The following is a 13731-nucleotide window of genomic DNA, read 5'->3' on the forward strand; positions in this document are numbered from 1 at the left end:
AGAAGTTTTCCTGTTTGTCCCTTCAGATTTTGTTGGACCAACTGTTGTGATCGGCTGTCGAAAGCTGTGTACTAACGATCAGATTATCGTGCGATCAGGTCGAAAGCGAGTTTTATCGTACGATTATCGGAACGTGTGTACGGGGGCATTAGGCAGACTTCTGGGAAAATTGGTGAGCCAATCACACAAGCAGGAAATGATGTTTCTGGGGTGTGGTCAGTATACATTCTGTGTACAGAACAGCTCCAGGTAGCCATATTGCATTACATTTTCAGAACATTACAACAGCTGCAGATTGAAAAGGAAAGGTAATGTTTAATAACATTCAATTACAATATGATTTGTTTCGCAATTGTATACACTATATTGTTTTTTCTTTGTTTGCTGATTTTCTTCCCCCCGATAGTGGAGTTACCCTTTGATGAATCTTTTGCCTAGAGAGAGGCAGCCTGATTTACAACAGATGCACCTAATTTGCGAAATCTCAATGTGTGTATTTTTCCTTTTTTTCAGCAGGTGTTTTTGATGGCTTCAGGTGTAGAGTCACTTGTATCAGAGCTGAGACAGGAAGCAAAAAGGAGATTTAAAATGACTAAGTGCGAACTAGGAAAGTGTATTATCTGTTATCGTTATGTGTTAAGTTGATAACTATGGAATCTGTTTTCATTCATCCGTGTCTGTCTGCTGTCTTTAGAAATGTAAGTATTATATTTCTGCTATATTCAGGAGTTAATAACTTAGTATGTCCTTTTTGTCTCTGTCTATTTCTGTGCTGTTTACTGCATGTGAATTTGCCTCCATGATGGGATTTGTACTCTTCTGGTCAATGACACTGTTTTTTTGTTTTTTTTTTTAGACCTGCCAATACCAACACTTCTTCATTTGCAATAGAAATTTAAAAATGTACAATAAATGCATTTCAAATGCCTATTAAGACACATAACTCCTCTCTTCCTGGAAAATACATGAACAAAACCCCGTTAGTCAACACATACCTGTATTTCAAAAGTTATATAATAAAATGTAAACCCCCCTTAGTGCTTGGAGGTATTTGTAGACCAGCAAATTTAGGAGTAATCTGTGGTAGCCTCCATTGCTGCTGTACCTGATCCAAAGCTATTAACCTCCTAAGTGGTATTCCCGAGAGTGGAATTTTAGTGCCATTAGCGGTAACCCTGAGCCACACTCTGGGTACCGCCAGGGAGCATCGCTGGATCCTGGTAGAGGTTACTTACTTTGTCCCCGGGATCCAGCGATGTGTCCCTGCAGCATACAGTGGCCAGATCTTCCGCCCGATGCTGTGAGCCCCGGCTTCCGTCTCCTGCGACGTGACGCTCGCAGGGGGGTGGAACCGGCAGCAAATCCAAATAGTAAAACACACCAAACACACTGATATTTTGTAATCCTATTGGATTACATTACAAAATAAAATAAATTGACATTATGACATTAGTTTGCCCCCCCAGTGCCCTTTCCTGCAGTTTTACTGTACTATATATATATATATATATATATATATATATATATATATATGTGTGTGTGTGTGTGTGTGTGTGTGTGTATGTATATAAATGTGTGTGTGTGTGTGTGTGTGTGTGTGTGTATATATATATATATACTTTAACCTATGTATAGTTATTTATTATATTATAATTTATGATTTTGTGTTTCAAAATTTATCATACCCGAGATGTTATAAAGAAGAACGCTCAGTAAAAAAAAATCATATGTAATTAGTGGGTTTGGGCTGCTCGTCCTTAAGAATTACTAGAAAAATAATGGTACCGCTTTCAGCGCCTAAAATGGGAAACAATCATACCGCCAGGGAGGTTAATCTGTGTGCTGGTGTTTGGTAGATGTTTGTGGTTATTCCAAAGCTGCTTTCTCCCCGAAAGTCACATGGAAGCTTGATTTGAGTGCTGAATGTTCAGGCTTTAATGGATATAGTTATAAAGTAGTCAATGTGAGTTTGACTAAACATTCACTGTGGTGGCGAATCAGTTAGGCAGGCCATAGACGATTCGAATTTCGTTCGAAAATCGTAAATGGCAGTGTTATCGAACGATTTTCGTATCGTTAGTGTGGTATGTAAAACGTTCGATTTTCGTACGACAGCAAAAATTCACATATCCAACATGTTGGGTTTTGTTGCGAAAATCGGCCGAATTTCGTATCATTAGTGGGGGAGTTGTATGATTTCGCCTAACAAAACACAGAACAGTAGGGAGTGTGTCCGGTAGAGATGTGGTTAAAAGGCACAAAAAATAGTGTTTTGTCGTACGATTTTCGGCTCACATTGATGGTACACTCGATGATGTGCACGAGTGCCGCTTTCGTTTATCGAACGATAAATCGTACGTAATTTGAATCGTCTATGGCCTGCCTAACTGTCATTTAAAACCTTTGCGCTTGATTCACCAGCAGTGAAAATTTGGTGAATGTCAGATTCATAATACATATGCCCCTGAATGAGATTTCTCTTTTGTAATGCTGACAACAATTTGACCAGACCAGACCAGACCAGCAAGTAAGGGCTCTTTCACAAATGTGGTGCCCTCCAAGGATCCATGCACACTGGCTTAAAAAAAAAATCACTGCTTCTACAGGAATTTTGTCTGTACCTTATGTGTCCATGCCATTAGGATGTTTAGAGGCATATTTTAAGGTTAGAGTTTTAGAGGCAGGAAAAAAAAAACCTTTAGCGTTTTTTTTCTGACAGAAAACTCCAATCAAAACACTCCTAAATGCGCCTAAATGTGTACAAAAATGCTCTATATGAGCGCTTTCTGCCAAGGCAACTGGTGTTTTTTAAGCCCAGTGTGCAATCTGCGTTCAGATCGCTTTTCAGAGAATTAACCCTGTAATCCTGCACTACCATACCACAATCACATGCATTGTCTGCGGTTGCAGCGAGGTCCCATTGATCTCAGTGGACGAGCTTGAGAAGCTGTGTTGCTTGTTAAACTCTGCCCTCTGAGTTTAAAATGCAGCATCTGCGACATTTGTTGCAGGAGAGAAAATGAGAGGAAATCTCTCTAAGGCTCCTTTCACACGGGCGGTGCGCCCGACGGAGTCAGTTTTGCTCAGCGGGGATCGATCCGCCGATCCCCGCTGAGCAGGCGGATGACAGCTTCATCTCCGCTCTGTGTGCAAAGACGGAGCTGTCAGAGCCCCGCTCTCCTCTATGGGAGATCAGATGAGAACGGATCGCCTGTCTGTTTTCATCCGATCTTATCCGATCCGATCTTCCAGACGGATGGAAAATAGGGTTTCCATCTGTCCGGATTTCAGGGACAGGATTGGATTGGATAGCAGCGGGTGTCAGCGGAGATGTCTTCACTGACATCCGCCGCTCCATAGGGCTGCATGGAGCATCCGATCAGGTCCGCCTCTCAGTTTTTCAGGTGGACCTGATCGGATGCTCCATGCAGCCCTATGGAGCGGCGGATGTTTTCCATCCGTCTGGAAGATCGGATCGGATAAGATCGGATGAAAACAGACAAGCGATCCATTCTTATCAGATCGGAAAGCCTGTGTGAAAGGAGCCTAATGAAGTTCCAGATAGCAGTAAAAACCCAATGGGTTTTAACCCCTTCCCACTTTTTCTCCAAAACTAGAAGAAAAAAAGATTTTTGCTTGACATACTCTTTGAGGCAGACACAGTCAGGAAACTGGCATTTACAGAAGGAGCCTGCAATGGCAGCCGCCTATACTTCTCTCATGATAGTCACTTTAGGCATATTGGAAAGCCGAGCAATTTGATTTAATGGAAATAAAGCCTCGTAGAGGTTAAATAATAGACATTTTATTTATTGTAAAATGAAGCTATTCTTGACCCTTCTTAGTGGATTTTGCTTTCTCCATCTCCTTCAAACATGGTTGAGCCCTTGCCAACCCTCCTTTTACACATAGCAGAAAATGGAGCAATTTTAATTGTAAAACAAAATAGAGGTTAAAGCCTCGTACACACGCAACGATTGTTGGCCGTGAATTTTCGGCCAACGTCTGATCAGCCAATTGTCGGCTTGTTAGTATGATGCTTCCGACAACCGACTGCGACTTTTCGGCCAAACAAAATCTGGTGTGCAGGCTATAAAATTTTTGTTGGCTGTCAACAGAACGGCCGATTGTTCGTCAGTGACAGTCAGTAAAGATTTCGGCAGACAAAAATCAGATGAGCAAGACTGGGCATGCTCAGAGAAGAAAAAACACAGGGAAAGTAGAACATGACATCACTTATGAAGTTGGTTGTTGTTGGCCGAAAAAATTTGTGTGCAGTCTAGAGCACATTCCAACCAACACAACAACACTGGACAAAAGACGGCCGATCGGTCGGTCAACAATCGGTGCGTGTGTACGAGGCTTTAGTAATGGATAAACATTTTATTATATAATGCATTCAGTAATAAAATGAAGCTATTCTTGCCCCTTCTTAGTGGATTTTGAATTCTCCATTTCCTTCAAACATGGGTGAGCCCTTGTCAACCCTCCCAGATAGATCTGAGCATGTTGCAACCTCCATCCCTCCACTCAAGTCAGATCAGCATCTTATCACTCCCTCAAGAGACATCAGAACTTGTCACTCTCCCCTTTCCCCTGATCACAGCCGCCATGCCAGAGGCTGTGGATTTCTGGGCAGGTGTGTCACAGGGCTTGGAATTGTAACATGTCACGGACTGAGCCAGCGGGTACAAATGTGGACACCGATGCCGAGTGGAGGAGGGATAGAGGGTGTTCATGTAGTCACAACAGCCCTGGGGCGGATGCAGGGGGACTTAATGTTTTAAAAGTGATTGTGTATTGTAAATAGGATAAAAGAGTTAGCGATCGCTGGGCTTACTAACGCCTCGGGGTCATTCCTATTTCTGGAACCCACACACACTTCTACATCCAGACAGAGAAAAATGATTCTTTATGTCTTCCTAGAATGGCCAGAATGTATGAAGAAATGTATATTAATAGAAATGTGTTGAAGAATGAGAGATACTTATCTAGGTGAAGCGAAGTCATAGAAATCACATGTCAGTTCGAGGTCTTGTTGGTTTAATGAAGGGAACCATTACACAATTAAAGTGAACATTCTGTTACTCTCCTGTCCTGAAGGGATGTCTGTGGTGTACAATTAACATGCAATTTGTATTAGTTCATGTATGCCACGTAAACATACAGGTATGGATTCCCTATTAGGAGAGAACTGAAGCTTCTAGTTGTGTAGCCTGTTATAGTAAACCGCCATTTTAGAAACCTCAGATCACAAAAACAAGTGTTTTCCCAATAGATCTAAAAAATTACTTTCATATCTAATAATTATGACATCCCCAGAATTGATTGATCTTTTTTTTTTTTTTTTAATCTTGAGCCATAGGTTGCAATGCTATGCCATAAAAAATAGGTTTAGGCCTGCACTAGGGCAAAAAGTCCTCATCAAATTCCCTTACAGAAGTAGCTACTGTAAGGTCTCGGCTACTATTACATTCCAAGTAGAGCATGCAATGGAGTCTACCAATGGCTGTGACCTTTGCTGTAGTGTTTTCACCCTCTGTTTCTTTTCTGTCTATCATTATTCATTTCTTTTTATGATTATTGTGGAAAATAACTTTGTCATATAGAAGAGCAAGAGGATGTCATAAAATGATCCACTTTGGGTGTCAAATCTCTTAGGTACAGCACATTCTTTATATTATTTATTCTCATATGCTGAAAATTACTTCAAAGGTTCCCCCAGGATAAAAAAAATAAAAATAAACTTAAGAAAAGCTGGTTAGACTGTTTGCTAAAGTATTCTTGCTGTGTCCCAGCTGGGGAGACTAAAAGCCCATTCACACAGTTATAGTGAGGTGCTGTGCATTATATAATAAAATATAATAGTTGCGCTCAACCAAAATATAAATTGTGATTAAATTGTGAATAAATAAACAACTGTGCAATGACAAAATAGGTGAATGAATGGGTTTACACTTACCCAATTAGTGTTGGTTATTAATAATATATTGATAATAATCCACCAACATAAACTCAAATCAAATACAGTGCCAAATTGATTTGTGTAAATTCGGTCCCAGCAAAACCACAGCAGACAGTGGCGTGATGCGATCAGACGTCTGGACGCGTTTCGTCAGCACGCAGCTTGCATTCTCAAGGGTCATTCCCACACAGACCCACATTCTCACATGACCCTTAAGAATGTCAGCTGCGTGCTGACGAAACGCGTCTAGACGTCTGATCGCATCACGCCACTGTCTGCTGTGGTTTTGCTGGGACTGAATTTACACAAATCAATTTGGCACTGTATTTGATGCGTTCGGCATTTATGTTTGTATCTGCACGCTCTGCTACAAGAAGATGTTTGTAAGTTTTATTCTATTAATAAACTTTCGCTGTTTCAATATACTTCCCTATGGAGCTTTCTCTCTCATCTTTGTATGATTGATTGGAGCTATTTGGAAAGTATATATTTAATGGTGGTCCATTGATTATTCGGCTGGATGATTTTTGAGGAAAGCAATCTGATCCTGGCATTCATTCATGATTAAAGGCTTCTCTGACCCCTTATAATTTAGGGGTCCACCCCATCTGGTAAGCAGCCTGTATCACTGGGTGACCCTGGTTTTGGTGGAGGCTATACTATCAGAAGAAGCGCATATATAGGATTTTCCAGCCTGCATTTTTCATTCTGGACTGTCTGCTGTGGTTTTGCTGGGACTGAATTTACACAAATCAATTTGGCACTGTATTTGATTGGAGTTTATGTTGGTGGATTATTATCAATATATTATTATTAACCAACACTAATTGGGTTAGTGTAAACCCATTCATTCACCTATTTTGTCATTGCACAGTTGTTTATTTATTCACAATTTAATCACAATTTATATTCTGGTTGAGCGCAACTATTATATTTTATTATACAATTTTGTCATTTGTCACGTTTTCACGTTCACGTTGGAGCTTCCATAATTTATATAATTAGAATTTATTTGCTTTAAAGTATCACTAATTTACACTACGGTCCACTGCATGGGATTGGTGGTGCTTAACACCATTTTATTTTTTTATTCTTTCATTCAGGTGCTGTGCATTACCACATTGTGGTACCATTCATTTTAAATGGAACCCCAAACACACTGAACAATACAGCTCTAATGCTCACTATATCAGTGTTTCTCAGTGGGGGTGTCATAAGTTACCATGGTGCGGACAAACGGGCCACCAGGATCATAACCAGTGATGCTTAAAGGCAGGACACATGGCGTCATTCAGTGCTATGGTATTGGTGGTCAGCCCACTTGCACCATGGCAACACATGATGCTGATCCAGGGCAGGCATCTCCCTCAGCATTCAAAAGAGGTCAAAAGTTGGCCTCCTCCAGACCTGTTCCACCTCCTGCCCTCCGCTGTGCTGCTAGAACCAAAGGGTAGGGTACTAATATGGAGAGAGGACTGTGTGATTAGGGGATTCATTCTGTGACTGGGAGGGCTTTGTGATGGGGGTATTCTGTGATTGGGCTGGGGGCTCTTTGATGGAGTTACTATGATGTAATGAGAGGAGTCTGCTTTAGGAGGACTCTGATATCATAGGACAGTGATAACGAACCTTGGCACCCCAGATGTTTTGGGACTACATTTCCCATGATGCTCCTGTACTCTGCAGTATAGTTGGGCATCTTGGGAAATATAGTTCTAAAACATCTGGGGTGCCAAGGTTCGCCATCACCGTCATAGGAGCTCTCATGCATTTGAAGGGGGGGGGTCTCTAGCATTAGGGGAAGCTCTGATATTATGGTGGGCTTCTTATCAAGGCAGCTTTGTGCTTCGTACAAGGCTCTGGTTTCCCATTAATAAGTAACTTTTTCATTTTAGTCCAGGGTGCCTTCAGATTTTGCATACTTTTTATAGGGTGCCACCCAGCTCTAAATAACCATACTCGATCTATGGCTGTACATACACTTTAAATTTGCAGCTTTCATTAAACGATACCTGGTGATTCTGCCATAAAGGTCCTGTCTCCCAACTGTGCTCTTCTGTCTTTGTCCCACAGCTTCCAAATCAGACTACAAACTGCCATTTCAACCCACATTACACAGGCTTGTCTCCCATCCTGAGAACTGCCATACAGCCATGTCTAAAGTGCATGTAAGAAAGGATGTGGCTGCAAATAAGCTGCAGGAGATCAGCAGCACTGAGATGCAACAATGAATGAAATTCAGTGAAAACAAATACTTTTGACTATTTTTTATATGAACAAATGTTTATGGTGCATATTACTTTGACAACCTAAACGTCAATCTTTCAGGGATTCCATCTATTTAAAGGAAGGGAGATGCTTTTCTTGAGTTTTCTTTTCCCTCTCCTTGAATCCTTAACCTGGTTTTCAGTCAGTGAGTTTGGCTTTTTGTTGTTTCATCCCCTTTAATCTTTTACAAAGAAGCCCCTCTTCACATATCCCTTCCAGTGGTCAGGCCTTTGACTTGTACTTCTATGCGTAATTAGCACCAATATACTTATCCCTTTACTTCCAGGTCAGCGGATTAAACCTAGCCGTGATCACTGCCAAAATGACCTGCGCATGTGATGGGAAGGTGGCGTCTGTGTGTGTGTGGGGGCAATTACTGATCTATTTTCCCAGGATAGCTGGAGATTGGAGGTTGTAACCCCTCTTAATAGGGTCAAATTGACTTGCGATTTAGTTTAGTGTGAAGGTATTTCTCTGCCAACAGTTTTCATGCTTTGCACGAAACATCAAGTTTTATGACGGCAGATTAATATCCCCTTGTCTATCTAGTCCGCCTTTCCTCCTGTCTTGTTGAATTAATCCCTGTCTACCCTGCAGTTGCTTGGATGCCTTTCCAGGTATCCACTACGCTGTTCTGTACAACAATGCCTCTTTGTTACCTGTGAGTCATCAATTGTTGTCAGTTATGTTCTCACAGATAAATCCCTTGTGAACCAATTTTTATAGCAGATTTATCTCTAAGTTTTTGGTCTTGTCATTTGACTTCAGCTTTTTATTTTGAATTGTTAAAGAACGTCAGTCCAATGGAAAAGCAGGCTATGGTTTCAAAGTAAAGGAGGTTTTGAAGTCTCCTAATGCAACTAGTTAGTAGACCCATCGTAAAAGAGAAATAGGGGAACATTGCTGCTGACCCTTCAAATGCTGGTGGGCCTGGCTGTTATGCTGACCTATTTTCTTTAGTTAAATATATATACAGTACTGTAAAAGGTTTTAGACAGGTATGAAAAATAGTGTAAATTAAGAATGTTTTCACAAATTGAAGTGTTAATAGTTTTATTTCTATCAATTAACAAAATGAAAAGTAAATGAACAGAAGATAAATCCAAATCAAAATAATATTTGGTGTTACCACCTGGTGTAATCCCAGATAGACTCGATTATGTTGAGATCAGGGCTCTGAGGGAGCCAAACCATCACTTCCAGTACGTCTAGTCCTTCTTTACACTGAAAATAGTTCTTAAAGCGGAGTTCCGGCCTATTTTGGAACTTTAGTGATTCCTGGAGTGCTCGCTATGCTGATCAACAATTGGGCATTTTCAATTTTTTTCGGGGGTCCCTTACCTTATTTTCAGGGCATTTTTGATTGTACTTCCTCCTTCTCCCCCCCCCCCCCCTCTGTGGCCACGGCCACCAACATCACTTCTGCCTCTGCATTGCATCCTGGGAGCTGTGTGTCATCACTCCCAGGAGGCTGGAATCAGGAAGAAGGACACAGCAGATTGCACTGCGGCTTCAGATGCCCACATCCAAGATGGCCGCGCCCAGACAGCGTTTTTAAAAGTAAGATTTTGACTAAAATCCAACACCTTGTAAGTATGAGAATAGCGGTTCTGTAAAGGGTGATGGATTAGTATTATAGGGGTATTTTTAGTTAAAAAAGGTGTTTGAAGCCGGAACTCCACTTTAATGTCATTGGCTGTATGTTTGGGGTCGTTGAACTGCTGCACAATAAATTTGGGGCAATCACACTCCTCCCTGATGGTTTGACATAATGCATATGTATCTTGTATCTCTCGGCATTGAGGACGCCATTGATCCATCCTGACCAAATATCCAACTCCGTTTGCAAAAATCCAGCCCCAAATTTACAAGGAACCTCCACCATGCTTCACTGTTGTCTGAAGACACTCGGTATTCTATCCTTCTACAGGCCTTCCCAAACAAACTGCCTCCTGCAACCGTCAAATATTTCAAATTTCAACTTATCAGTCCAGAGTACCTGCTGCCATTCTTCTGCACCAGGGTTCCTATGTTTTTGTGTATAGTTTTGAGTCGCTTCACCCTGTTTCCATGTCCTATGCACGAAAACATAGGAATTGGGGTGCAGAAAAATAGCACCAGGTGCTTTGGACTGATGAGTCAAAATCTGAAATATTTGGATATAGCAAAAGGCAGTTTGTTGGCACAGGACTGGAGGGGGGTACAATGATGAGTGTCCACAGGCAACAGTGAAGCATGGTGGAGGTTCCTTGCATGTTTGAGGCTGTGTTTCTGCAAATAAAGTTGGTTGATTCGGTCAGGATCAATGGTGTTCTCAATGCTTGGAAATACAATACCTTCTGTTTTAGAAAGAAGACAATGCTTATCTGCAATGTTTTTGAAACCGAGGCGAGGGTAGAGGGTGCAGAACTACATCCTGTTGGCATGGGGCTTTTTCTTTACACTGGCAACAGCAGGGCGAGGAGTCACTTTTGACCGCAACTGTCGTAATTGTCTCTGACTTTGCTGGAACGCCCTGTATTGCTCCCACCTGTGCTCGCGGTCTGGGTGCGGGAGTGGAGACAGTCCCAACATTTCATAGACACAGAGCAGATCATCGATACTTGCCCAGGGCAGGCATGTGAAGCAGTGAGGAGTGAGCGAGCTGGAGAGAGAGATTATCCTGAGTGACAGTCGTCAGTCCCCCCTCCAGGCTGACTCTGACATCTCCATCTTACACAACACAGACCTCACAAGGTGTCTGTAACACACTCACCTCTGCTCCAGGGTGGCTGGCCTGTGTGCAACTGAGTGGGAAAGAGGGCAATTAACCCTTTGCCTGCGCAAAGATAGGCTGGCAGCCACTGAAAAAAATAAACGGTTATTTTGTAGGATAGAGAGCTAGCTATTCTAATATATCTGTGGTCAAAATGTAAGATCATATATTGATTTCCACATTGTTTTGCAATTATTCCTAGCCTATTACTATTTAATCAAAATGATCCAGAATTTTTTAAACTTGCTTTGTGAAGATCCCCACACATTTATTTCCTTGAATTCTATGACATGTATTTACTTTCCCTGTGAGTGGGCACTGCTGTGTCACAGAATTCATAGAGCCTGCCTTCTGTACTACAGAGGAGCCCAAAGGAGGACTTTCAGTTTGTGGAGTAGGTACCGGTGTTCCGTGAGAATTACCTACCCCGTGAGAAAAGCCTACCCTCGTCACTTCCTGTCAGGAACAGCTGAGCAGCGCAGCAGTGCGCATGCTCATAGCCCCGGAGACGTCATTGAACAGCTGAGGAAATGACAAGTGCGCATGCTCAGATGGTATGAAATGTTCACGGCAGTGTGTGTAACGCGCCGGTACATTAAAACAGCTGGGCTGCAATATGAATCATCTCCGCTCCTGTCCCTGGCACTTCCCTGATCTGGGCTAGTAAATATAAAAGCGGCGGCCGGTGTATGAAAAGATAAACGGAGCCGAGAGCCACTTCTATATTTACTAGCCAAGATCAGGGAAGTGACAGGGGCAGGAGCGGAGATGATTCATATTGCAGCCGAGCTGTTTTAATGTAACCGCCGCGTTACACACACTGCCGTGAACATTTCATACCCACCGGAAGTGATGAGGGTAGGCATTTCTCACGGGTAGGTTTTTCTCACGGAACACCGGAATTAGTGTTTGCAGGCAGCAAGGTATCATGGGATATGTATTCCTTAGAAACTGAAAGTTAGCAACAGAGGAGAAGCTGCAAAGCATGCAGGGAATTCAGAAAGTTGTGGAAAGAGATGACCAGCAGACAGGCAGAACTCACAACATAAAAGGAGATTTTTCAAGTAAGTTTATATTGGCCTGTCAAAAACAATTATTGTTTGCATTGCTATTACAATGCTGATGTTATGAAACTAAGGTGTATGTTGTGACCATAGATTTCCTTTAAGTTTGATGGCCTTGTGAGAATAAACCCTTAAAATGGATGTAAACCCCATTCATAAAAAATTAAACCTGGGCACATATATCTGTAGTGTTTACTTATCTCTCTCCAAGCCCTAAGTCCCATGTCTTTCTGCTGCTCTGTCCCTCTGTTATCAGCGTGATAACTTTTGACAAGTTCTCAGACACAGCAGATAAAAGCAGCTGGAAATGTATGTCTGGGTGGGTACATAGAGATAGATTAGCAGAGAGCTGGTCTCTTCACAGCACAGCTCTGCATGTTTCTTCCTTCCTCTGCCTATGTTGAGGGGAGGGGGGGGGGTGTGCCTTTCCTTTAATCAGCTGTCACACAGTGTATTTTAAGACTCCACACCCAGTGCTGGAACAGAAAGAAAAATTTCAAACATGGTGTTCACTTTCTAAACAGTTTTGAAAGCTGAAGACAGGATATATACAAATCAAACGTATGTAGGGAGATTTGTTTAATCTCTATGTATCATTTGGGGCTGGTAACTTCACTTGGTATATGTGAGGGTTTTCATCCACTTTGAGACATTCTTTTATCCGATGCAACATAAAGCATACTGTATGTACACCAATGACTATGTCCTTTTTTAATGTTTCCTAAACCCTAGCTTTCATTAAAAAAATAAATAAAATAAAAAAATTATTGATCCCGAAGGTCTTTGTTCAGGGCTCTTTCTGTTGTGGCGGGGCCAGCGCTCTGTCCATGTCTCCAAACTGATCTGTTGCATGTTACCCTGTAACATTGACTTCAGTTGGGGACTACAAGCAGCTTTTGAACACCCAATAGGGAGGCATGCTCCACTGCTGTCTTCATGAGAAAACCTATCCTGAGAAACGCTGTGTAGCCATCACTGGAGTGCATGTAGACAGGGAATGCCTGCCATGAGTCTTCAGGAGATCAGCAGCTCTTAGCCTCATAGTTACATAGTAGTTGAGGTTGAATAAAGACAACAGTCCATTGGGACGCCTGCCTTTACATGAACTTTAATGGAATCCCAGTCTTGTCCATAGGGTTCAATATTGAGTTGGCCCACCCTTTGCAGCTACAACAGCTTCAACTCTTCTGGGAAGGCTGTCCACAAGTTTAGGAGTGTGTCTATGGGAATGTTTGACCATTCTTCCAAAAGCGCATTTGTGAGGTCAGGCACTGATGTTGGAGAGAAGGCCTGGCTCGCAGTCTCTGCTCTAATTCATCCCAAAGGTGTTCTATCGGGTTGAGGTCAGGACCCTGTGCAGGCCAGTCAAGTTCCTCTACCCCAAACTCACTCATCCATGTCTTTAATGACCTTGCTTTGTGCACTGGTCCAAATCATTTGGTGGAGGGGGATTATGGTGCGGGGTTGTTTTTTTAGGGGTTGGACTTGGACTCTTAGTTCCAGTGAAGGGAACTCTTAAGGTGTCAGTATACCAAGACATTTTGGAAAATTTCATGCTCCCCAGCTTTGTGTGAACAGTTTGGAGATGGCCCCTTCCTGTTCCAACATGACTGTGTACCCATGCACAAAGCAAGGTCCATAAAGACATGGATGTGCGAGTTTGGGGTGGAGGACCTTGA

The 13731-nt window shown here is 42.2% G+C and overlaps 1 long non-coding RNA gene across 1 annotated transcript in view; it reads left to right on the forward strand.

The window, feature by feature from the left end:
• The window catches only part of LOC309566442, a 476925-nt gene that overhangs the window by 326085 nt on the left and 137109 nt on the right, over positions 1 to 13731 (forward strand). Inside the window, exon 2 of the long non-coding RNA XR_014225879.1 lies at positions 13188 to 13315. This is a non-coding gene — a long non-coding RNA (uncharacterized lncRNA). The remainder of the gene's footprint in view (positions 1 to 13187; positions 13316 to 13731) is intronic.

This window comes from Pelophylax lessonae (assembly GCF_965119305.1).
Source record: "Pelophylax lessonae genome assembly, chromosome: 11".
NCBI classification, from domain to species: domain Eukaryota; kingdom Metazoa; phylum Chordata; class Amphibia; order Anura; family Ranidae; genus Pelophylax; species Pelophylax lessonae.